Genomic DNA, 23,659 nt, shown 5'->3' with positions numbered 1-23,659 from the left:
AAAATTATAATTATGTAAGATGATGGATGTGTTAGCTAACTCTATGGCAGCAATCATTTTGCAATATGTAAGTGTATCAAATAATTTTTAAGTGTTTAGCAGAGTGTCAGGCACATAGTAAGTTATCGATTAATGATAGCTATTACTATAATGTGTGCTGTGCTAAGTTGCTTCAATCATGTCCGACTCTTTGTGACCCCATGGACTGTAGCCTGCCAGGCTCCTCTGTCCATGCGATTCTCCAGGTAAGAATACTGGAGTGGGTTGCCATTTCCCACTCCAGGGGATCTTCCCCACCCAGAGATTGAACCTGTGTCTCTTATGTCTCCCACACTGGCAGGCAGGTTCTTTACCACTAGCCCCACCTGGGGAGCCCATTTTTATAACAGTAGTATCTATATAATTAGACAAATGCACTTATATTTCAGCAGTTCAGTTCAGTCGCTCAGTCGTGTCCGACTCTTTGAGACCCCATGAATTGCAGCACTCCAGGCCTCTCTGTCCATCACCAACTCCCGGAGTCTATCCAAACCCATGTCCATCGAGTCAGTGATGCCATCCAACCATCTCATTCTCTGTAGTCCCCTTCTCCTCCTGCCCCCAATCCTACCCAGCATTAGGGTCTTTTCCAATGAGCCAACTCTTCGCATGAGGTGGTCAAAGTATTGGAGTTTCAGCTTCAACATCATTCCTTCCAATGAACACACAGGACTGATCTCCTTTAGGATGGATTGATTGGATCTCCTTGCAGTCCAAGGGACTCTCAAGAGTCTTCTCCAACACCACAGTTCAAAAGCATCAATTCTTCGGCGCTCAGCTTTCTTCACCGTCCAACTCATACACATCCATACATGACCACTGGAAAAACCATAGCCTTGACTAGACGGACTTTTGTTGGCAAAGTAATGTCTCTGCTTTTAAATATGCTATCTAGGTTGGCCATAACCTTCCTTCCAAGGAGTAAGCGTCTTTTAATTTCATGGCTGCAATCACCATCAGCAGTGATTTTGGAGCCCAAAAAAATAAAGTCTGACACTGTTTGCACTGTTTCCCCATCTATTTCCCATGAAGTGATGGGACCAGATGCCATGATCTTAGTTTTCTGAACGTTGAGCTTTAAGCCAACTTTTTCACTCTCCTCTTTCACCTTCATCAAGAGGCTCTTTAGTTCTTCTTCACTTTCTGCCATAAGGGTGGTGTCATCCGCATATCTGAGGTTATTGATATTTCTCCCAGCAATCTTGATTCCAGCTTCTGTTTCTTCCAGCCCAGCCTTTGGTATCTCTAATTTTCTTGAAGCGATCTCTGGTCTTTCCCAATCTGTTGTTTTCCTGTATTTCTTTGCATTGATCCCTGAGGAAGGCTTTCTTATCTCTCCTTTCTATTCTTTACTACAGGACAAATGCTGTGATTGTCATTATAGATAGCTCAAGGTTCACAGCGATAGTGTTCACCTTCCAAAGATTACACTGTTTTTTTTTCTACTGACTCAGTTGGGGAATTTAGACAGTACTAGAAAAATGAGCATAGGATCTTAGGAATGGAATCAGTCTCATTTTATAATTATGCCAACACATGAGGATCTAGAGGTACAGCCTTCATGGGAAAGACTTTAAATACACAGTGAGAGAAACCTACAGGGCAAGCATGCCCATTGCCTAACCAACCACTACACTGTCTGTCCCAGGGGGCACTCCTAGCCCAGGTGCCTGCAGGTTGTCCCAGAAAACAGTTTGTTCTCAAAAACACAGTCTGAATTCCAATGACCAGAGTCCTTAATTGCTTTTTTCAAAGATATGTGGTTGTAATAGAGTGGGAATGAGCATAGGTCAAGTTCAAAGGGAAGATTTACACTGTGGGCTGAGGAAAGGACCTTCCTCAGGGACCTTATCCAAGGTCCCACAGCAGCTGGACTGCTGCCTTGTCTCCAATTTATAAACACTTGCATCATCAACAGAAATTTCCAGACTTTCTAGTTCAGTAAAGACTCTTGAGAGTCCCTTGGACTGCAAGGAGATCGAAGCAGTCCGTCCTAAAGGAGATCAGTCCTGGGTGTTCATTGGAAGGACTGATGCTGAAGATGAAACTCCAATAGTTTAGCCATCTGATGCAAAGAGCTGACTCATTTGAAAAGACCCTGATGCTGGGAAATTTTGAAGGCAGGAGGAGAAGGGGACGACAGAGGATGAGATGGCTGGATGGCATCACCGACTCGATGGACATGGGTGTGGGTGGACTTAGGGAGTTAGTGATGGACAGGGAGGCCTGGCGTGCTGCGGTTCATGGGGTCGCAAAGAGTCGGACACACTTGGGTGTCCTGAGGTAGAAGCTACAAGTATCTAGGAGTTGTATGATTTTATTAGGCATTACAAGACCTCCATAATGGCTCTTTCCTCCCAGTCAGGGCTGAGAAATACTAGGGAACATTGTTGATGATGCTGAAGAGAATGAGGCAATAACAAAATAAATCTCTTCCAGGAGAAGGGTTACAGACTCGTGTGTTTTCCACGGAGGCCTCCATGATGAGTGAAATACTATATGCTCATAACCTGCCGCCCAGCCCTGTGTCTCTGGCTTTGCCTGGAGAAATGTGCGAATTGCTAACAGGCTGCAGCTCTTCATTGCCTTCTCACTCACCTTCCACCAGCATCTTTGGCCTTCACCCTCACCTCGATGATGTTCATTTGTTCTGATGACAGATTTCCCTTCCACTCTCAGGCACTAGCCAGCCCAGTGAGCCACAGCTCCCCCCACTTCCTTCCCAGATGCCCTCTCATGAATAATCCCATTCATCCCACGCAGGGGAGAAACTGGCTGATCCCTAAACACTGATTAATGCAACCTCCAATGCTAGCTTCTCTCCAACAAAGTAATCTGTTTTCTTCTCGACAGACCAGCCCACGAACTTGGAGGGTGTGTGTGTGTGTGTGTGTGTGTGTGCGTGCGTGTGTGTGTGTGTGATTTAATACAGCAACAAAAAGCCAAGAATTTCTCATTTATATCACCTATTTGGTAACTGCTTATGCAACTTTTTCCCTTTCTCTCTCTTATTTGCTTGATTGCTTGGACTTTTTCCCCCTGACTGGGGGAAATTTAGAGTATAATCAATTAAGATTTCATCTGATTTCTATAACAAAAGAGAAGATGAAACTTATGCTTCAGATATATCTGTGGGTGTAGTTAATTTCTGAAAGGATCCCACCTCCTAAAAAGGTGGGAAAGTTTCTTCTTCTCTCTTGTAAGTGACTGGTGGGCCTCAGTGATGGTCACAAACTCAGGAATACTACAGACTGTGAAGGGGGTGCATTGAATTGTTCTGTACTGAAGACCTCCATTGTTAGAACCTGGCTTAATTGGGGATATTTACCAATTTCTTATTTTCAGCCACTGTGTTAGTTACCGTTGGGAAACAAAAAAGTTGTCACATGGCTCTTGTTATTATGGCTCTGGTTGCGAAAAAAAACATCCAAAGAACTCTAGGTCAAAGTGGATGACACAAAAAAGCACAAAAGAAGGATCTGTGAGTTAACTCAGAGGGAAAGACCAAATGGGGAGACCAAGGAACATCTGGTGAAGGAAGTGGGGCTTGAGAAAAACTTTGGAAAATGAGGAGGAATTAAACAGGCAGAGACCCTGTGACACTGCTTTATTTGCCTTCATGCCGCTAATCGTGAGAAGACATGATATTACACATCTACGCATTTACCTGGCCCTCGTCTCCCACCTCAGAAGAACAGAAGCCCCAACAGAGAATAGTCTGTGTGTGATCTTCAGTGACCCAGCACCAAGAACAGTGCCTGTTGGATAAGTGAATAAATGATTGGAGAGTCAAAGCTCTCCAGGTAGAAGCGACAGTCTAAGCAAAGGAAGATGGGATCAAAAATTCACATTCACTGGCCATATTCTGTGTTAGGAATCAATCATGTAAGTCATATAAACCATGTAAGGCATGTTAGGAATCATATAATCATATAAACCATATAAGGGATAGGCACACTTTTTGTGTAAAGGACCAGATAGTAAATATTTCAGTCTGTGATGGCCGTAGAGTCTCCATAGTATGTGCTCAGTCACTCAGTTGTGTCTGACTCTTTTGCAACCCCTGGGACTGTAGCCCACCAGGCTCCTCTGTCCATTACATTTTTCAGGCAAGAATACTGGAGTGGGTTGCCATTTCCTCCTCCAGGGGATCTTCCTGACCCAGGGATCGAACCTGGGTCTCCTGTGTCTCCTGCACTTGCAGGTGGACTCTTTTACCGCTGAGCCACCTGGGAAACCCTACGGTCTCTGTTACAACTACACAACTATGCTGTTGTGGCATGAAAGTAGCTAGAGACAATATGTGAAAGGATGAGTATTGCCGTGCTCCAATACAACTTAATTATCAAAACAGGCAGTGGGCCATATTTGACCAACAGATGGTAATTTGCTGATGTCTGGCCTTTATAATAAGGCAAAGGCAAGGAAATGAGTGCACTATTTATTATTAATCAGTTTATGTAAAAATGTGATCAAAAGATACATTATCAATATTTGTATCATGAATTTCTAACTCAGCTGCACACATTTTAGACCCCAGGTTATCCAAAGGAACAAAGTTTGTGCTCAGTCACATTGACTTTCCTAGGCCTGAGTTGAAATTTGATTCCATTCCCTCCACAATATTTTGAAAAGTTACCAAAGATGATGAGCAAATTCCCAAACACGTGGCAGACACTGGAGCAGATATCCCCAGGAGAACCTTCTTACAGGATTCAGATTTAAATTTCTATTTGAAATATCTGGATGACTCAGCACTCTTCTCATCAAGGACAAATATATACAGGATAAAATAGTAAGCTCTTTTGTGGGGATTTCACATATAAATCCCAACTATTAGTATGCCATAGTTACAATGAGATGAAGATAGCAACAAAGTGAAACTGAGCAGGATATAGCACTACCCAGAATCTAGCTACTTAGGAAGGAGCTAATCCTTGCCTCGAAAAAGTTGGAAAGAAATTCTATACCAGCACAGCCATGGCTGAAGCAATTAGGCAGAGAAATTAAGGCTGTCAGGAAATGGAGTCCAAGGAAAACAGCTAAGGCATAAAGGGCCAGGCTATTTCCTGTGGGCAGGTTAGGGGTAAAATCTATAAAATGTAATCAAGACTGGAAGATTCAGACATCTGGATATTTATTGGCTCAGAGAAGTCAGAAAAGGCAGCTGAAGGAGGAGAGGTGAATGGCTGATTAGTGCCCATGTTGGCCAGATACCAGTATATTTTTCAGGTGAAGGCTTGCAAACCCTTTCAATTCATAAAATTGTTCTATTCATACAGCCTTCTTTATTTTATGATCAGTTAATGAAGAAGACTTTAAAAGGGCACAACCACGTCCTTTTATCCAACTTCAGATTCAATACATCAAACATATCAAGTTAAGTCAAAGGGATATTTCCTATGACTTTTAACATTTTCTATTTCTACACATCTTATGAAAAAAGTGAAGTGAAAGTGAATGCCACTCAGTCGTGTCCAACTCTTCGCGACCCCATGGTCTATATAAGGCATGGAATCCTCCAGGCCAGAGTACTGGAGTGAGTATGCTTTCCCTTCTCCAGGGGATCTTCCCAACCCAGGGATCAAACCCAGGTCTCCCGCAAAGGAGGCGGATTCTTTACCAGCTGAGCCACAAGGGAAGCCCGATGTAAATAAATAAATAAGTAGGAGTTACATGGCAGACCATCTCCCCACATCCCTGAGCATAAGGAAAAATTACCTTTCACAACCATCTTGTTAGTCCTCCGTCTGAGCTCTAGCCAAGAGGATGGAGATAAGCGATGTAACACTTCTTCCAGTCTTGGTCCATTAAATTCTCCAAACATGGTTTTCCATCCTCTTTTCCCCTTCCAGCTGGCTGGAATGGAAAAGGTCCCCAGAGAAATTTAAGAATCATATGTATAACATGGCAAAGATTCAAGACTGCAGGAAACTGAATTCCAGAATCACTGTGTGGAGAAGAGCCGGTAGACCAGGAGAACCATCATCGTACTGCGATGTGAGTTTTCAGCCTCTGATGTTGGGGTGTGTCTACTGTAGTGATTAGCATCACCTTAACTAATGCAAGGCAGAAGAGCACACTTTAACACTGGAAAAATTTGCATATATTACCTCACCTTACAGAAAAATCTAAAAAGAAAAAATCAATATAAAAAGAAGAAATAGGTGAAATTAGGTTAAAATAACATCTTCCTCATGTATGCAAAGTTCAGTCATCTGGAAAAGAACAAAGTGAACAAAATAGTTCTTTGAAACCGGGATAGGCCTAGAGGATCTATTCTGGTATTAATTCCTGCAGACCCTTGAGGAAATGGTGAAAATAAGAGACTTTCAAAGATTGTCACACAGGGAAATGCATCTAAGGACCACTAGCAGACACAGAAGAATGTTTGCTTTTTTCCTTTCCTTTCACCTTAAAATTTTCTGTAGTTTTCTCTTGCTTTTTTTCCTATTCTCTGAACTATCACAGTAGTCACTGTTATTGCCTAATATTTGACTATTTTGCTACTGAAATGCAAGTCTATGTGCCCAACGCACAGTGGGGTCAAATACCAAAATGTTGGAGTTTGGAACAGAGAAAGGTTTTAGCAAATAGAAGGGGAAAAAGTGGAAGCAGTGAGATTTTGTTTTCTTGGGCTCCAAAATCACTACAGACAGTAACTGCAGCCATGAAATTAAAAGACACATGCTCCTTGGAAGGAAAGCTATGACAAACCAAGACATCACTTTGTAGTAAACCACAGACATCACTTTGCAGACCAGACACAGGCCGGTATAGTCAAAGCTATGGTTTTTCCAGTAGTCACATGTGGATGTGAGAGTTGGACCATAAAGAAGGCTGAGCACTCAAGAAGTGATGCTTTGAACTGTGGTGCTGGAGAAGACTCTTGAAAGTCCCTTGGACTGCAAGGAGATCAAACCAGTCAATTCTAAAGGAAATCAATCCTGAATATTCATTGGGAGGACTAATGCTGAAGTTGATGCTCCAATAGTTTGGCCACCTGATACGAAGAGCCGACTCACTAGAAAAGACCCTGATCCTGGGAAAGATTGAGGGCAAGAGAAGGGCGTGACAGAGGATGAGACGGTTAGATAGCATCACTGACTCAGTGGGCATGAATTTGAGCAAACTCTGGGAGATAGTGGGGGACAGAGAAGCCTGGCGTGCTGCAGTCGGTGGGGTCGCAAACAGTCAGGCATGACTTAGTGACTGAGCAACAACAACAACGCAAGGAGATGGTTGGCTCATGCTTTAAAAACCCCAAACTCTCCGAAAGTTCTCAGCAAAGCCCTTTTCTAAGAACGATGAGGGAGGGGCACGGTGAGTTGTTGCAAACGTCTCGGTGTTAGAGCCTTGATTCTTTTAGTCAGGTCACCGTCAGGTAACAAAGTTCTCATAAATCTCTACCAAACGAATGTTATTCTCTGTTCTGACAAAAAAAAGGCAAGGTCCCCAGGGACAACTTTCACCATGAGGTCCAGCCCTGGCTGAGAGAAAGCAGGTCTCAGGTGGCGGCTCCCTCAGGGTCCAGTCCCCAGATCCTGCCCAGCTGCATTGCTGAGAGATCCAGGTGCCCAGGACCAACTGGCCCTCAGGATCCTCAGGCCGCCCAACTGGCAGGAACCAGGTCCCTCAGACCACGGTCCCATGCAGACGGCCGCCGCCATTACGTTGCAGAGGCAGAAATCGGGAAGAGGTTCACCACCACCTCGAAGCCTGGGCCAAGCCAGTGGGTGGCCTTGGCGAGGGCTCTGGAGCCCCGCAGGACACAGCCCTCAGCCTGTTCCTGCTGGTCCGAGGCCGAGTGAGCTGGAGGGGAGAAGCCTGGGATCCCCCTCTTACCTCACTCTCCTCTTGAGGACCGCCACTCTACCAATCTTGGCTAAAAAGTCCCACTAATTGTCGCTCACAGACAGTTGCTCAATTGGGGGAGGGACCAACTGCATCACTAACCAATGGCTGAGTAACTCCATTAACGGTCGTTCAGCGACGGTTGCTTGCTTGGGGGAGGAGCCCCTGCAGTGCCGACCAATGGCTGGACAGGGTCACAAATGGTCCCATGGCAACTGCTGCCTAGCAACAGAGTGGTGGAGGGGGTGGAGTTGGGTTACCGTGAAGCAGTCAGTTCAGTCGCTCAGTCCCGTTCAACTCTTTGCGACCCCATGGACTGCCGCACGCCAGGCTTCCCTGTCTATCACCAACTCCCGGAGCTTACTCAAACTCATGTCCATCGAGCAGGTGATGCCATCCAACCATCTCATCCTCTATCGTCCCCTTCCCCTCCTGCCTTCAATCTTTCCCAGCATCGGGGGCTTTTCAAATGAGTCAGTTCTTCTCATCAGGTGGCCGAAGTATTGGAGTTTCAGCTTCAGCATCAGTCATTCCAATGAATATTCAGGATTGATTTCCTTTAGGATGGACTGGTTGGATCTCCTTGCTGTCCAAGGGAGTCTCAAGAGTCTTCTCCAACATCACAGTTCAAAAGCATCAATTCTTTGGGGCTCAGCTTTCTTTATAGTCCAACTCTCACATCCATGCATGACTACTGGAAAAACCATAGCTTTGACTAGACGGACCTTTGTTGGCAAAGTAATGTCTCTGCTTTTTAATACGTTTCTACTAGGTTGATCACAGCCTTTCTTCCAAGGAGCAAGCGTCTTTTAATTTCATGGCTGCAGTCACCATCTGCAGTGATTTTGGAGCCCCAAAAAATAGTCTATCACTGTTTCCATTGTTTTCCCATCTATTTGCTATGAAGTGATAGGACCAGATGCCATGATCTTAGTTTTCTGAATGTTGAGTTTGAAGCCAATTTTTTCACTGTTTTCTTTCACTCTCATCAAGAGGCTCTTTAGCCCTTCTTCACTTTCTGCCATAAGTGTGGTGTCATCTGTGTTTCTGAGGTTATTGATATTTCTCCCAGCAATCTTGATTCCAGCTTGTGCTTCATCCAGCCCAGCATTTCACATGATGTACCCTGGATATAAATTAAATAATCATGGTGACAATATACAATTTTGACGTACTCCTTTCCCAATTTGGAACCAGTCTGTTGTCCCATGTCCAGTTCAAACTGTTGCTTCTTGACTGCAAAGCAATGGCTGCCTGCTAACGGCTGCACCAGGACAGGCTCTATAGTTGTTGTTGTTTAGTCATTAAGTCGTGTCTGACTCTTTTGTCACCCCATGGACTGTAGCCCGCCAGGCTCCTCTGTCCATGGAATTCTCCAGGCAAGAATACTGGAGTGGGTTGCCATTTCCTTCTCCAGAGGATCTTCCAGACCCAGGGATCAAACCCGTGTCTCCTGTGTCTCCTGCATCACAGGCAGATTCTTTACCACTGAGCCACTGTGGTGCTATTGCAAGATCATATTTATTCCATGTATGTAACTGCAGCTATAGTGCAGTTTCATAATTACAGAGACCAAGTCTCCAACATTTTTCCTTTTGTCCCTCAGAGGTCCCAAATTGAGTCCATATCATACTGTTCAACTCAAGATCCACAATTATTGTTTATCTGTGGCAAGATCCTGGTTTTGTTTGGTTTGGTGTAGAGTGATTTCTTTTTCCTTTTTATTGTCTATCTCCAATTTTAATTTTCCCAACACAGGCACTCAGTCTATTTAACACATATATTCCCATTCCAACTTTTTTTTAGATGTGTACTCAGGCTAGAAAAATAGATAGCATTGTTTTTGTGTGTGCATATTATATATATATAAGTGGTATTTTACTGTCAACCTCTGTATGTTACTTTTTCAATTCAGTCTTTTGTTTTTGAGATCCACCCATGTTGCTACATGTAAATCAAGCTCATTTCTTCTGACTCATGTGTAGTCTTCTCTAGCATGATAATTGACTTGGAAACCATCAGCATCTTATACAAGTAAATACTATGTAAGAATTTGATGAGAAAGTTTCTAGTTGGCCACCAGTTGTCTGGATTAGTCAGGGATTTTATTAAATTTAAATTCTTGGTTAATGATCTAGAATCAGAACTGGCAGTGTGTTCATTTCATTCAGGGTTGATAGTAGGTTTGGAAGTAAGAGACTAGCAGAATGACACCCACCTCTCCGCCTCTCCCTGCCTTCTGTCTCTGTCATAATCTGATTATAACTTTGTGAGAAATTAACAGCAGAACCTTCCTGTTTTGTACAGCTTCTAGAAAAACTGTGGCTGTTCAGGCAGTTCTTGGGAAGACAGAAGCTGCTCACCAATGGTTTCACTTCTTGATGTAGATAACAAAAATACCATCTTTATCTTCCCTCTATCCTACACCCTTAATCATTCTCTCCTTCATTCAAAAAGTCTGCAATTAAAATCTCCTGAAACTAAAAGCTTTAGCTCAGTGTTTCTTAAGGTTCAGTAACACAGAGTCACATGGGCACCGAGTACCTTAGTCATTTGCAGAAAAAGAAGATTCCAGAGCCCTTCCCCACTGAATCAGCATCTCTGGAGTGGGACCCAAGATCTGTACTTCTACAACGTCCTTTGGTCGTCACAAAGCGCTTTAAGGATTGAACCTCTCAATCTTGAACCAAGATGATCCTTTGTTATCCTATTCAAACATTAATATATTTAGTGTGTCCAGACTGTAGTAGACTTCTTGAATATAGAATGTTGAAACGGGAGCTACTTACCTGTTTTACTTGATTTTGACATATATAGCAAGAATGGTCTATCTAGTCTAGGTGTTTATATTAAGCAATATTCAAAGAGGGTTATTTTTCTCGAGATTTTATAAAGATGACAGATCAGTTCAGGCTATTCTATACAGAAAACCAAATTCCATTTTCTATACATGCTTATAGGTAACTGAGTTTTGACCATAGTCTCCTAATTGAAAAAAAATGGTAAGTGCCTCTAAAAGAGGCTAAATAAAGTTCATCTAGTCTGCATTCTCTTCTGTGACACAGATGCTCTCTAGGGGGCTTCCCTGGTGGCTTAGTGGGTTAAGAATCTGCCTGCAATGTGGGAGATCCGGGTTCGATACCTGGGTCAGGAAGATAACCCAGAGAAGGGAATGGCAACCCACTCCAGTATTCTTGTCTGGAGAATTCCATGGACAGAAGAGCCTGGTGGGCTACAGTCCATGGGGTTGCAAAGAGACAAACACGACTGAGCTACTCACACACACACACACACACACACACACACACACACACATTTGCTGTCTATACTGCTGTTAGAATTATCTACATTCACCTTTGGGCATGGCTTTGCCAACATCTGACTTAAAACAGAAGTCTGCCTGTGCCCGAGTTCTCTCTTACTACAACTTGAGGAGTTTTTCTGTTGTTTTTTTTTTGTTTGTTTTTTAAGCTCACAGTTACAGGCACAGATCGTTCCTATTGAAATCAGATCGTTCCTATTGAAATCAAGGCAGAAGTGGGATCCTTTGTTGCTCAGAAAATGTAAGTCCTGGTTCTGTCACTTCTTGTATAACATCATTAAACACAACCCTCGTGATAATGAAGCTGTTGCTAGCTGGCACACAAGAGGAAGCAAGGGGTGTCCACATCTCTGCTTCCAGCTCTGAGGGCCACCTTTGGAGGGCAGTGGGGGAGGAGGGAGGCAACACAGGATCTTCAGGCCAGCCCCAGCTTCATGAAAAGCCCTTGTGCCCAAGCAGATGCCAGGACACAAAGCAGACTTTGCATCCTCTCTTCTCTCTACAAAGTGTCTGGTCCCCAAGGACCTAAAGGCTCACAATTCAATGAAATTGCTTTGGAACAGTTTCATGTAGTTTGATGTAATTTCCTTCATCAAACCAAAGTTGAGACCAGGTCATTATTTTTTGGATGACAGTCATGTCAAATATTGCAATCACCATCTCTGTTCATCAACAGATTATTTGAAAATTATTAAAATGATTTTATGAGCAATTTCCACCTCATTTAAAATCACTCAATAAGCAGTAAAATGACACATGTATCCCTACATGTATCATTTGTAACATACGTTTTCTATTACTTTCTGAATGTTGACTATTTTGAATATCATCTTTGAGTGCACATGTGTGTTTTTGGGTGGAGGAGAATGGTGAAGCTTACTGTTCAATTTCTTTTTGCCCAGTTTTATGTGAGAAACCTAATTTAGATGATAGAACCAAGTTCATATTTTGGCGTAGAGAGGTTCTCAACCTGATATTAATTAATAGATTGGCTGGGTTTCTGATCACTTTTTTAATCCAAAGATGGAAAGAGTAATGTATCTTATTTCAGCTTATAACCCTTCAGAAAGTATCCGTTCATTCATCAAGGCCCCACAAAATCTTTTGTCTTTTATGTCCCTTAACAAATGTTTGAAATGATAGAAAGATTTATATAAGATCACAATTACCAAGAAAATATAGATCAAACTCCTTAACCACTAAAGAGGTGAGCCACAATCAGATTCAAATACAGTTCATCACCCCAAAATCCATCAACATACACCTTCAGTCTGTTCTAGTTAAACTTTTCTACTCACTGTCTACCAAATATGCTTCATGTCGTATATTGTCTTGCCTCTTTCCTTTGTCAACCCATATACCAATTTCTCTATTCTTTTGCAGACTGAATTACCCCCCCCATTCCTTTCAACTTTTCCAAATCCTGTCCATTCTTCAGGATCCTAATTCACTCCAGCAGCATAAAATATATGACCTTCCCCCAGGCCCAGGCTTCAACCATCTCTGCTGCATCTGAGTTCTTATAGCACACACTGCATAGTCATCTCATGTTTACCTGGCACTACTGTGATGGGTCAGTCTGCTCTGTTGGTATTTCCCTGTTACATTGCTCTGAACTTTTCAGATGCATTATGTCTTTCATGCCCTCATAGGCTATAAGTTCCTGAGGATAGACAAGCTGTGTCTCATTATTTTTGGAGTCATAACAGCCCCAGGTTCAAGGCCCTGCACAGAGAAGCAGCTCATCAAACTCCTCTTGTTGGATTTCTCTGCTCTTTCAAGCACTTTCTTTGTCAGTAGGCTTCCAGGCTTGAATAAATCGCCTGTTTTATCCATTCAACCCCTCATACAGTGCTAGCCTTCTCTCCTGGTAAATATCTGTCTTCCCATTCATGACTTTTTTTAGTAGAAAAGATGTGAACTTTTCCCATCACTTAAAAATAAATCTAATATAGCCTCTTGGGGGCAGGAAAAAACAGTTATTCTTGGCTACAATATATTTTGAAAATGATTACCAAGGGTCAAAGATTCCGGCTTGTAAACTCTGATAGATACAGTGAGTATTCTGAAGATGAAAGGCAGTCTCCAAAGTGATACATTTCAATTCACGATTCTTTTTTAGTCTGGCTCTTACAGACAAGGTTCAATCTGTAGCAAAGTTACCTTAACCTGAAAAACAGCAGTTTAGCAAATCATTCCCAAAGACGCTCAGACTCACTGGTGGAGTTCAAGAGTTCATGAATTCAGCCTTACTCTGCTTCAGGACATATATGGAGCTTTATCTGGAACGCAAGTTTCTTTCTCAAACTTCTCTAAATGCAAAGAGACTCAGAAGAGAGTGGTTGGGAAACAGTGGTTCTCTCTGTCTGATGCACTGAGAATTGCTAAGAGGAAAGGGAAGGTTTGCTTCATTAAAATCTAGGTCCTTGGTGTAATCTTGGAGAACATTATACCTCTCCCAACTGTGATAGAAACTAGCACAAGTGAAAGAGTTTTGTTTCTTTTTTTTTATTCAGTCTTACTTTCATCACCTCCGTAGCAAACATTTCCTGCCTCATGAAGCTCTTGGGTTAATCCCGGAAGAGGTAAATATCATCCCTGCACCTGGGGACTAAGTTAGTCTTCAGCCCCTAAACTCTGTTGCTTTCAAAGTCATACTGGTTTGAAACTCACACTTTCCCTTGAATTACAATATGTGTTTCCTTGAAATTTATCTCTCAGGAAAAGTCCCCCAGTGCCAATGTAAATTCTGTTCCAAGCCCCAAATTAAATCACATCCTTGTGCAATTCAGATGTCATAAAAGTAGATAAAACTAAAGCTGAGTGAATAAAGGACACCAATTCCCTCCGAGAGAAACACAGTTTGATAATTTTTTTTTTAGCTCAGAGACTTCTGAGACTCAGTTCTTATCATCTCTAAGTTGTGCTGCCTAGAGATTTTCAAGAAATGGGAAAAAAGAAAAAAAGCTTCCCCAAAATAGAAAACGCATTTTGAAATCTTAACCATTGCCTTGAGAGCCTGTGGGTGGAACACTATTTTATCTGATCTCTTGTCTTCTGCTGCATAACAAACTATTCCAAAACTCAGTGGCTTAAAATAACAGCTATTTGATTTGCTTATGAATCTGAGGGTCAGCAGTTTGAGCTGGACACAGAAGGGTGGTTCTTGTGTTGATCTCACTTAGGGTCTCCCACATACCTGCAGGTGTCTGGAAGCTTAACTGCAGCTGTCACTCACATGTCCTGTGGTTGGTGTGACTGTGGACCAAGTCACACAGCTCCAGCAAGCAAGCGTGGGGTCCCTCACAGGGCGGCTGATCACTGGAGAGTGAGAACAGAAGCCTGTGCCTAGGCTGACAACTCCTACAGGTCCTTCTCGCTGCATTCTATTGGTCAAACTAGCCACAAGGCCCGTCCAAATCCAAGGATAGGCAAAGAGAGCCCATTCTCTATGGCAGAAACTGCAAAGGAACTGTGGCCCTTTTAAATAAACCACACCACCAGATTTCCAAAATGCAAAAGTGGAGGGGACTTAATATTCTGGCCCCAGCAGAGTTTTTACTTTTTTTCATTTCTTCACAGGGAAGGAATATTTAGTTTGTAACATCAAGAAGTACCAGATTCAAAAAGATTCAAAGTTAAAGAATATTGAACAGGTAATCAGAAAGCGAATAATGAAAATCAATCATTTTCATTAACTAAACTTCCAATAGCTAGAAATATGTATGAAAGTGAAAGAAAGTGAAGTGTCTCAGTCGTGTCCGACTCTTTGCAACCCCATGGACTGTAGCCTGCCAGTCTCCTCCATCCATGGGGTTTTCCAGGCAAGAATACTGGAGTGGGTTGCCATTTCCTTCTCCAGGGAATCTTCCCAACCCAGGGATCGAACCCAGGTTTCCCGCATTGCAGGCAGACTCTTTACCATCTGAGCCACCAGGGAATCCCATAAATTATAAATCCCATATTTATACATAAATATGTATATATGTGTGTGTGTGTATATATATATATATAGTGGTGGTTTAGTGGCTAAGTCATTTCTGACTCTTTGCAACCCATGGACTGGCTACCTGCCAGGCTCCTCTGTCCATGGGATTTCCCAGGCAAGAACACTGGAATGGGTTGCCATTTCCTTCTCCAGGGGAATCTTCCCAACCCAGGGATCCAACCTGGGTCTCCTGCATTGCAGGCAGATTCTTTACTGCTAAAACACCAGGAAAGTCGATATGAAAATAAAAGTGTTAGTCACTCAGTTGTGGTCGACTCTTTGCGACCCTATGGACTGTAGCCCTCCAGGTTCCTCTGTTCATGGAATTCTCCAGGCAAGAATACCTTTATCCAGGGGATCTTCTCCACTCAGGGATTGAACCCAGGTTACCTGGGTTAAAAAAAACTTTGCTAAATATTCATGTCAAGTCTCACCTCAGATACACAGATTAAGGGCCCCCTAGATCAATGTTTCTTCTTTTATTAATATATACATACACATAAAATGAAAATTTTCAGAGATACCCAAAAGTAGAATAATATCATAATTTCTCACGTATTATTCACCCCAAAGTGTTAACAACACTTTGCCAATATTCTTTCATCTTTCAGTCCTCCCCACTTTTTCTTTATAGAATGTTAAAGCATGTTTCAGAAAATATAGTGTTAGTCTTGGTATGTGTACTTATTAAAGATTTTCCAGAAGATCAATATGTATGTGGCTGTGCCAGAAATGTTGGGGGTTACCATATCCTCCAGTCTTTACACCTGGGTCAGGGTCATGTGACTTTTCCTAGCTAAAGCCAAGGGCAGCGATAACTGGCATCCTGACATGTTAAGGCATCAAGAGCCAGGGACCCCTTCCATTGTTCTATCTTCCTGCTTCAGTGACCTTGGAATTCTAATGCTCCAAGTGACATTGATACGAGATAGAAGGAAGCTGCTACTTCACAGCAGATTTTATGTCAGAAGTCTTTGTGTTTTCCAGCTACTAAAATCAGGGAGCTTACCTTTTATCTCAGCTTAGCCTAGGCTTGTTAAAAAGAAACGCAGTTTTAGACGCCCTATTTGCTTCCAACTTACCATATGACCAGAAGCAACTCAACAAAACTCTTCAAGCCTCAGTCTCTTCATCCACAGAATAGGCAATAATAACACCTGTGGTTTCTACCTCAAGGTTATCATGAGTGGGAGACAATGCAGGAGAACTGTTTAAAAAGTTACAAATTATTTTAAATTGTGGTGGTTTGTTAGATTATTGTTCATGTTAGCAGACCACCACCGCCTCACACCATCAAGAAATGAAAAACATGTAAGGACGATGCAGTTTGTCACACAGGAAAGGTTTTATTAACCCATCCATAATACTAACAACCACAGTGTTACTACATTTTAAATTATTAACATTGGGATCACATGTATCTATATTCACAATTTTAAAACCTCAGCAGTAGGGCATATGGAGAAAGGATCATTTTGAACTAATTCATCTATTCTCTGTAACTCTGGAATGTAGTGCTGATGCATGGAGGGGGTGAGGGGTCACTACTCATACACTGTCCTGTACATCCAACTGAATTCATCCATGTTCCCAACTCCAGCAACATATTTAGTAGGAATAACAGGTTCATATGACAGTAGGGCTGTGATTTAACTCATCTTCCAAACCCTGACATTTCTGAGAGTGAAAGGGGTAGGAATCCTAACTAGGCAAGGATCACAGGTGTACCTGGGAACCTGGGAAGCGTGGTCACCCTATACTTGAATACAAATAGAGCATGGGAAGAAACAGCGGTAGGAAAAGTTTCATAATTGATCAAGAAATAAATATTTATACCTAATTTTTTGGTAAAGAGGAGGAGGAGAAGGAAGAAGGAGAGAGGAAGGGAGAAGAGAGAGAGCAGAAAAGAGGAAGCTGGGAAAGGATGGAAGAAAAACGAAGGGAAAGGGCAGGGAGGGGAAAAAGAAAGGAAGGAAAAGCACCGGTGCTCGAACCTACATCTGCAATAGGAGTAAACTGTGGGAAACAGCTTTATTTTCCAAACTGATGAGCCTTTGTGGGTAGCAAACCACACTCTTCAAGGTCAGGAAACTGCCCTCACAGGGCATGTGACTTGACCACCATGAATATGCATCTCTAAGAAGAAGGAGGATCTGGAAAAAACAGTTGAACAGTCAGGAGGGCAGCTTTCTGGAGGCCCTGACAGCTAAGCTAAGAATTTTGGTTTTAATTCATTAAGTTCAGTTCTCAGAGTTCCCAGATCCCTGGAAATAACACACCGCGGGGGGCGAGGGGGGGGGGAGCAGAGGATATGAGAAGCCACAAAACAAAGTAGACGCATATTTCTAACTGGTCAGATTTTTTAGAGTCGTGGTGGGATGTGTACAGAAATTGAAAATTTTCACCAAAAATTATTTTAAGATGATTTGCATTAAAGCATTCAGAAGTGCATTACGAAATGCCAAAGCCCTGTGTCTTTTAAAGAGAAAGCACAAAGATTCATTTTTTAAATATAGATTTTGCAGTTTTGCAAAAATTCGCCTGTTGAGCTCTATCCTCAGGCCATGGAATTTTGCATTTATCCCTTTCTTCAGAGAGAAGAACTTGGGCAGAAAGACTTGAAATGACCTTTTGTATGCAGCAGAACATCAGCAAAGAAAGAAGACAGCAGGGAGCTGGGACATAAAGGCTGTCTTGGAAAGGTTCCACCAGCCCCTGTGGGGTAAACGGAGTACACAGCGGAGGGAGCAGGGTGGAGCGGACAGCCAGATGCACCAAAGACCAAGCAAGCAATGTCTGGCCCTGGGTGATGAGCTTAACGGGGGCTGAGGATGGGGAAATGGCCCAGGGTCCCTTCCGCTATCCCTCAAACCAGTCCTGTCTCTGCGCTCAGCAACTTTATGTCTCAGTACAAAGATACCAAAAAGGACCAGACACAGGAGTGTCCCCTTGTAGCCTCAACAGCCCATACAGGGCCTGGCATTTAAGAGGTACCCAATACTTGTTTGTAATATGGGATGGAATGAAATGGGATGGGATGGGATGATGGGATAGGATGGAATGATGGGATGGAAGAGACAAGATTCACTGACTGAATAAACAATTTTGTGAGAGAGGAAATCTAGAGAAAACTGCTGGCCTGCCTTATGAGGATCAGCATGTAACTTAATTTGAAATGCAATGAAATATGTGCATTATTATTACAACAAAGATTCAGTATTGTGCAAACAAGGCACACTTCCCTAGTGGCTCAGACAGTAAAGAATCCGCCTGCAATGCAGGAGACCCGAGTTCGATCCCTAAGCCGGGAAGATACTCTGGAGGAGGGCATGGAAACCCACTCCAGCATTCTTGCCTGGAGAATCCCCATGGACAGAGAAGCCTGGTGGGCTACAGTCCATGGGGCTCAAAGAGTCGGACACGGCTGAGAGACTAAGCACAGGCACTCCTTAGGTATTTGAAGAGCACTGAATGTAAAGGCAAGGTATTGATAGTAGTGATTTATTATATCCTGAATGAAAGAGCGGTAATGCCAGAGGAATTGGGTCTGGGCACAGACCCCAGAGCACTCACCATCAGCCAACCAGCCTTCAAAAGTTATTAAAGGAAATAGGACCTTATGAAAGGCCCATGTATCAAGGTGAAGAACTCCCTAAAACCTCAGCAGCACCCTCAGCTCTGGGTTCCCAAGTCCAGAATCAACTGCTTTTCTGTCTGTTTTCTGTCAGATGTGGTCCCTGACTATGCTATGTAGCCTGGTAAAAGGGATATTGTAGATATAATTAAGATGACAGATTTTAAGATTGGAAGGTTATCCTGGGTTATACAAATGGGTCCAATTTAATCATAAGAACCCTTAAAATTCAGCCTTTAAAATGTCTGTGAGAGAGAGAGATGAGGCATGACAAGGACTCAACATCACTAGCTTTATAGACAAAGGAACTCATGAGCCAAGGCACGTGAGAACTGCTAGAACCGGGGAACTATACACAGATGACAACTAGCAAGGAAACAGGACCCTCAGTCCAGCAACCACGTGAACCTGAATTCTGCCAAAAACTTAATTGAGTATGGGGACAATTCTCCCCCAAGGGTTTCGACACAGCTCTGCCACAGCTCAGTCTAACCCAGTGAGACCTGAGTCAGACTTCTGATCTACAGAATTGCAAGATAACAAACTTCCGTCATTAAGATTGTGTTAGATTGCTACAGCAATAACAGAAAACTAATAGTGTCCATGAAATGTATTTGTCAAAGTAAACAACTCAATGTACATAATGAAAGACAGACTTAGAAAAGCCAAAGAGTAAATTTATAAGCCAAGAGTCAAACAAACAAATTGGAACAAATAAAGAGGTGAAAGGTATACTAATAATGGTAAGAGATACAAGTTCAGAAGAAGAAATGTCAATAGCAACTTAATAAAAATCTCAAAAGGACAATAAAAAGGAGAGACAGTAATTGAAGACCTATTAATAACTGAGAAATTCCCTAGTAATTAAAAATAATTATAGATTGAAAGGGATCATAGAATCCCTAGCAAGAATATATAATAATATTTAATATTTTTAATAAATATAAATAAATAAACAAAACCACACCCAGGTACATCAGAATTTGCATCAAAAGTTGAAAAGTTTACAGAAGAGGAAAAAGCAAAATAGGAATCAAATAAACATCTATCTTCTCAACAGATTACTTTTAGTAGAAAATAAAGAACAACTTTTATTTTCACAGGATAAAATAAAGACATTTGTAGTCAATACAGGACTTAAAAGTATTCTAGCAAAAATAAAAATTAACCCAAAGGGAAACAATGGCATGTATAAATAAATGTATTAAAAGAAATCTCTAAATAAATAACTACGAAAATATATATTGACTAATTACCTAAAATAAATCTTAAATAATACCTACAAGAGATCTGGAGCAGGAGAAGATACCTAAAGAGCTGACAGTATGGTAAAGTTCTTATTCTGTCTGAGGTGAAGACATTGTGATAAGCCTAAGACATTGATAGGGGGAACATGAGTATCAGAATGGCTCTTAGTGAGTATGAAGAACTGGCAGAAAATATAAAAATAGAATGTATGCTTCTTACCAATAGAAAAAAGAAAAGAAAATAAACAAAAATTCTTTTCCTGTCAAATCAGTGATAGCAAAATAGAAAAGTCAGCATGGGAAAAGAAAAATAATAAGCATAGAAAATAAAAAAGCACTCTCATGCTCATAAATATCATAAATAAGTGTTAATACAGTAATAACTATAATAAGCAGAATAATTAAACTCAGTGACTAAAATAAGGAGATTACCAGATTATTTTTACCTTTCAAAAAGATACATCATTGTTGCCTATAGAAGGTGAAGGGGGAGACAGCAGAGAAGTTGAAAATGAAAAGATTTTTTAAAAGATACACAAGACAAATATGAAACTAGCAAAAACCTAAAACACTTGAGTAACAACATTGAAGTAAAAATTCTAAAATAACTCAAAGTTTTCGAATGGTTAAAGGAAAAATATTATAAGAAGGTATGCAATCATAAATGGATATGTATCAATAATATATTTTTCTTCTTTTTCTATTATAATTGTATAACATATCAATGCAACAATGGATAGAATTACAGAAGAAAGTAGCTAAGTCTATAGTACATTATAGTTGAAGATTTTAACACATTTATGTCCAAAAATTATAGATCAGGCAGACAAAAACCAAACATGAATAGATATTCGAACAGTCACCTCACAAAAATACAGCATATGATCCTTCTAGAGTAGCTATTAAATATTTTTTAAAATATGTATTCAGTGACAGAAGAAATATAAATTAATCCCAAATGATCATTATAAGACAGACTCTGTGTCAGAGTCTTAAAAATTATAGACACAATAAAATTATGGAAAAATCACAGACAACTAATAAAAACATTGCTGGATTATTCATATGTGTGGAAATTAAAATAATTATTTTTAGATCAGCCATTAGATAAAATGGATATTGTAAAGGAATTGTGAAATACTATAAATGAATAACAATGAAAGCAATATTTGATAAAGAGTAATGAAATCAATCTAAGACAAGAAAAACAGGGGGGAAAATTGAAAGGAGACCAAAAAATAATAATACTGATTTTAAAAATCGTTTTTTATTTTCCCCCATGAAAGTCTAATAACACACCTAATTTTCTGGGAGGACTAATAAAAGATAAAAAAGAACAAATTATAGGGAAAATGGGGATACATTGCTGATGGAGAAGTAATAAAGGCCATAAAAACATATGTGGAAAACTACATGCCCATCTTTTTGAGAACCTAGATGCAAAGACTGAATTTTAGGCAAATGTGAAATCCACAATCGGCACAAAAAGAAATAGATTATTTGAAAAGAGCAATAATTTAAAAACAGAGTGATAAATAAAATTACTTCTTCTGTCCCACAATACAAAAAGCAGAAAAGAGCAAAATAAAACAAGCAAAACTTAAAAGACCCATGCCTGGATGGTTTTACAAATGTTTACCATATTTTCAAGGCCTAGATACTTTACACATTATAAACATATAATTTACCTGGACAATGGAAAAGGACAACAAAGTTGCCCCAAACTTCCAAAGACAAAGAAGTCACAAGAGACTTCTGCTTCCAACCAAGATGAAGGGAAAGGGCCTGGATTTAACTTACCCACCTGAAACAATTTTTTAAAAAGAACAAAATATATGAGATAGTAGTTTTCACACACTGAGCACCAGGCAACAAAGGACAGTGATCCATGAGAGAGAGGAAACAAATAACATAAACCCTGTGATTGCCCCCAGATTACTGGAGGGAATTTCTAGACCGCTACGTAAAAAGGAAGAACTCTGTTGAAGTCTGGTGATCTCCTTGAAGAGATAGAGCTGGGAGTCCGAGACACTGGACTTCACAGAGGAAAGTGCCTGATAAGATAAAAGTAGAGAACTCAAAAGGTCAGTAGAGGGCCTCTGTGAAGTCCTCAGTTGAGCATATATTAATAGTTCAGTGCATGTATATGAAGAAGTTACCTACTGCTGGGAAAAGAGGCAGAGGAAACAATTCTCAAAGCTCACACAAGTCCAGAGTGAAAGTCTTATTCCCACCAGCCAGAGTGAAAGTCTTTGCAATTCATTGGGTATTTCAGCAGAGTACACAGTACCCAGCCCTTGTATTGTTTCAGTATCGGGCTAAAATTAGGCCTAGACAAAACTTTTTCTAGCCCTAACAAAAGTTAAAAGCAAAGTCTCAAAAGGAACAAACTATTTCCAAGTAACTCAGTTATATCCTAGAACGAAGTTTAAATATTCTTATAATAATAGAAAAACTTCCAGTACTCTATAAAGGTAAAATTCCAAATATATGGCATCAAACAAAAAGTTACCAAGCATGCAAAGAGATGGGTAAATATGAGCCATCAAATATGCAGTATTATCTATCAATGGAAACTGGTTCATAAATTACACATAACTATAGAATTAGTAAACAGAAATATCCTTTAAGTTCAAGAATATAGAGGAAAGATTAAGCATGCTATGTGGAGACATAGAAGATATTAAAAGAGAAAACCTAACTTGAAATTTTATAGATGAAAACTTCAATGCCTGTGATGAAAAAAATACCCTAGATGAAATTAATATTAATAGTATTTTAGACACTAAAAAAAACAAATTAGTGAACTTGAAGATACAGCAATAGAAACTGTCCAAAACAAAACATACAGAGAAAAAAGTGAAAGTAAAATAATCAGAGCATCCGCAAGCAGCTTGACATATGTGTAATTGAAGTCCGTAAAGGAGGGGGGAATATTTGAAGAAATTACGGCGGAAATTTTTCAAAATGATGAAGAAAACAAACTCACTACCTAAGAATCTAAGCAAAATAAATAAATACATTTATTTTATATACACACATATATATATGTGTATATATACAGGCACAGACACAATGTATGGTCGAGGGAGAAATGAAAAATGAAAATATGGGAAAGAGAGAGAAGATGGCGGAGGAATAGGACGGGGAGACCACTCTCTCCTCCACAAATTTATCGAAAGAACATCTGAACGCTGACCAAACTTCACAAAACTACTTCTGAAGGCTGGCTGAGGACGTCAGGCTTTCACAAAAACTGCGCATTATCTTCAAAAGAGGTAGGAGAAATTATAAAAGATAAAAAGAGAGACAAAAGAGTTAGGGACGGAGACCCGTCCCGGGGAGGGAGTCGTAAAAGAGGAGGAATTTCCAAGCACCAGGAAACCCTCTCACCGGCGGGTGTGGGGGAGGATTTTTTATCTCGGAGGGCAACGTAACTGGGAGGAAAAAATAAATAAAATCGACAGATTACGTGCCTAAAGCAACTCCCAGCAAAGAACCCCAGACGCTCGCATCATCCGCCACCAGCAAGTGGGGGCTGAACGGAGAGGAGCGGGCGGCATTGCCTAGGGTAA

At 41.0% G+C, this 23,659-nt stretch overlaps 1 protein-coding gene and 1 long non-coding RNA gene across 30 annotated transcripts in view; one reads left to right on the top strand and one right to left on the bottom strand.

The window, feature by feature from the left end:
* DCC (DCC netrin 1 receptor) overlaps positions 1-8,007 on the bottom strand; it is a 1,991,552-nt gene extending 1,983,545 nt beyond the window's left edge. For both annotated transcript variants that reach the window (XR_014074678.1, XM_081562140.1), the window contains exons 1-2: positions 7,885-8,007; positions 5,761-5,898 (exon numbers count right to left, since the gene is read on the bottom strand). The gene's annotated coding sequence lies outside the window, so the exon portion shown is untranslated. The remainder of the gene's footprint in view (positions 1-5,760; positions 5,899-7,884) is intronic.
* Positions 8,008-8,131: 124 nt separating this feature from the next.
* The window catches only part of LOC145534514 (uncharacterized), a 31,212-nt gene continuing 15,684 nt past the window's right edge, over positions 8,132-23,659 (top strand). For 4 of the 28 annotated variants that reach the window (XR_014074699.1, XR_014074694.1, XR_014074701.1 and 1 more), the window contains exons 1-4: positions 8,132-8,280; positions 11,365-11,456; positions 14,798-14,871; positions 17,798-17,905. This is a non-coding gene — a long non-coding RNA (uncharacterized LOC145534514). Of the gene's footprint in view, positions 8,281-10,853; positions 10,896-11,364; positions 11,457-14,420; positions 14,737-14,797; positions 14,872-17,797; positions 17,989-18,096; positions 18,194-23,659 lie in introns of those variants that run through there. The other 24 variants (XR_014074680.1, XR_014074682.1, XR_014074681.1 and 21 more) reach the window with 14 other exon arrangements.

This window comes from Giraffa tippelskirchi, chromosome 14 (assembly GCF_054371585.1).
Source record: "Giraffa tippelskirchi isolate mGirTip1 chromosome 14, T2T-mGirTip1v1.2.pri, whole genome shotgun sequence".
Classification (NCBI taxonomy): Eukaryota; Metazoa; Chordata; class Mammalia; order Artiodactyla; family Giraffidae; genus Giraffa; species Giraffa tippelskirchi.
Note: the sequence above shows the minus strand (reverse complement) of the source record. Positions and strands in the feature narration are given on the sequence as shown.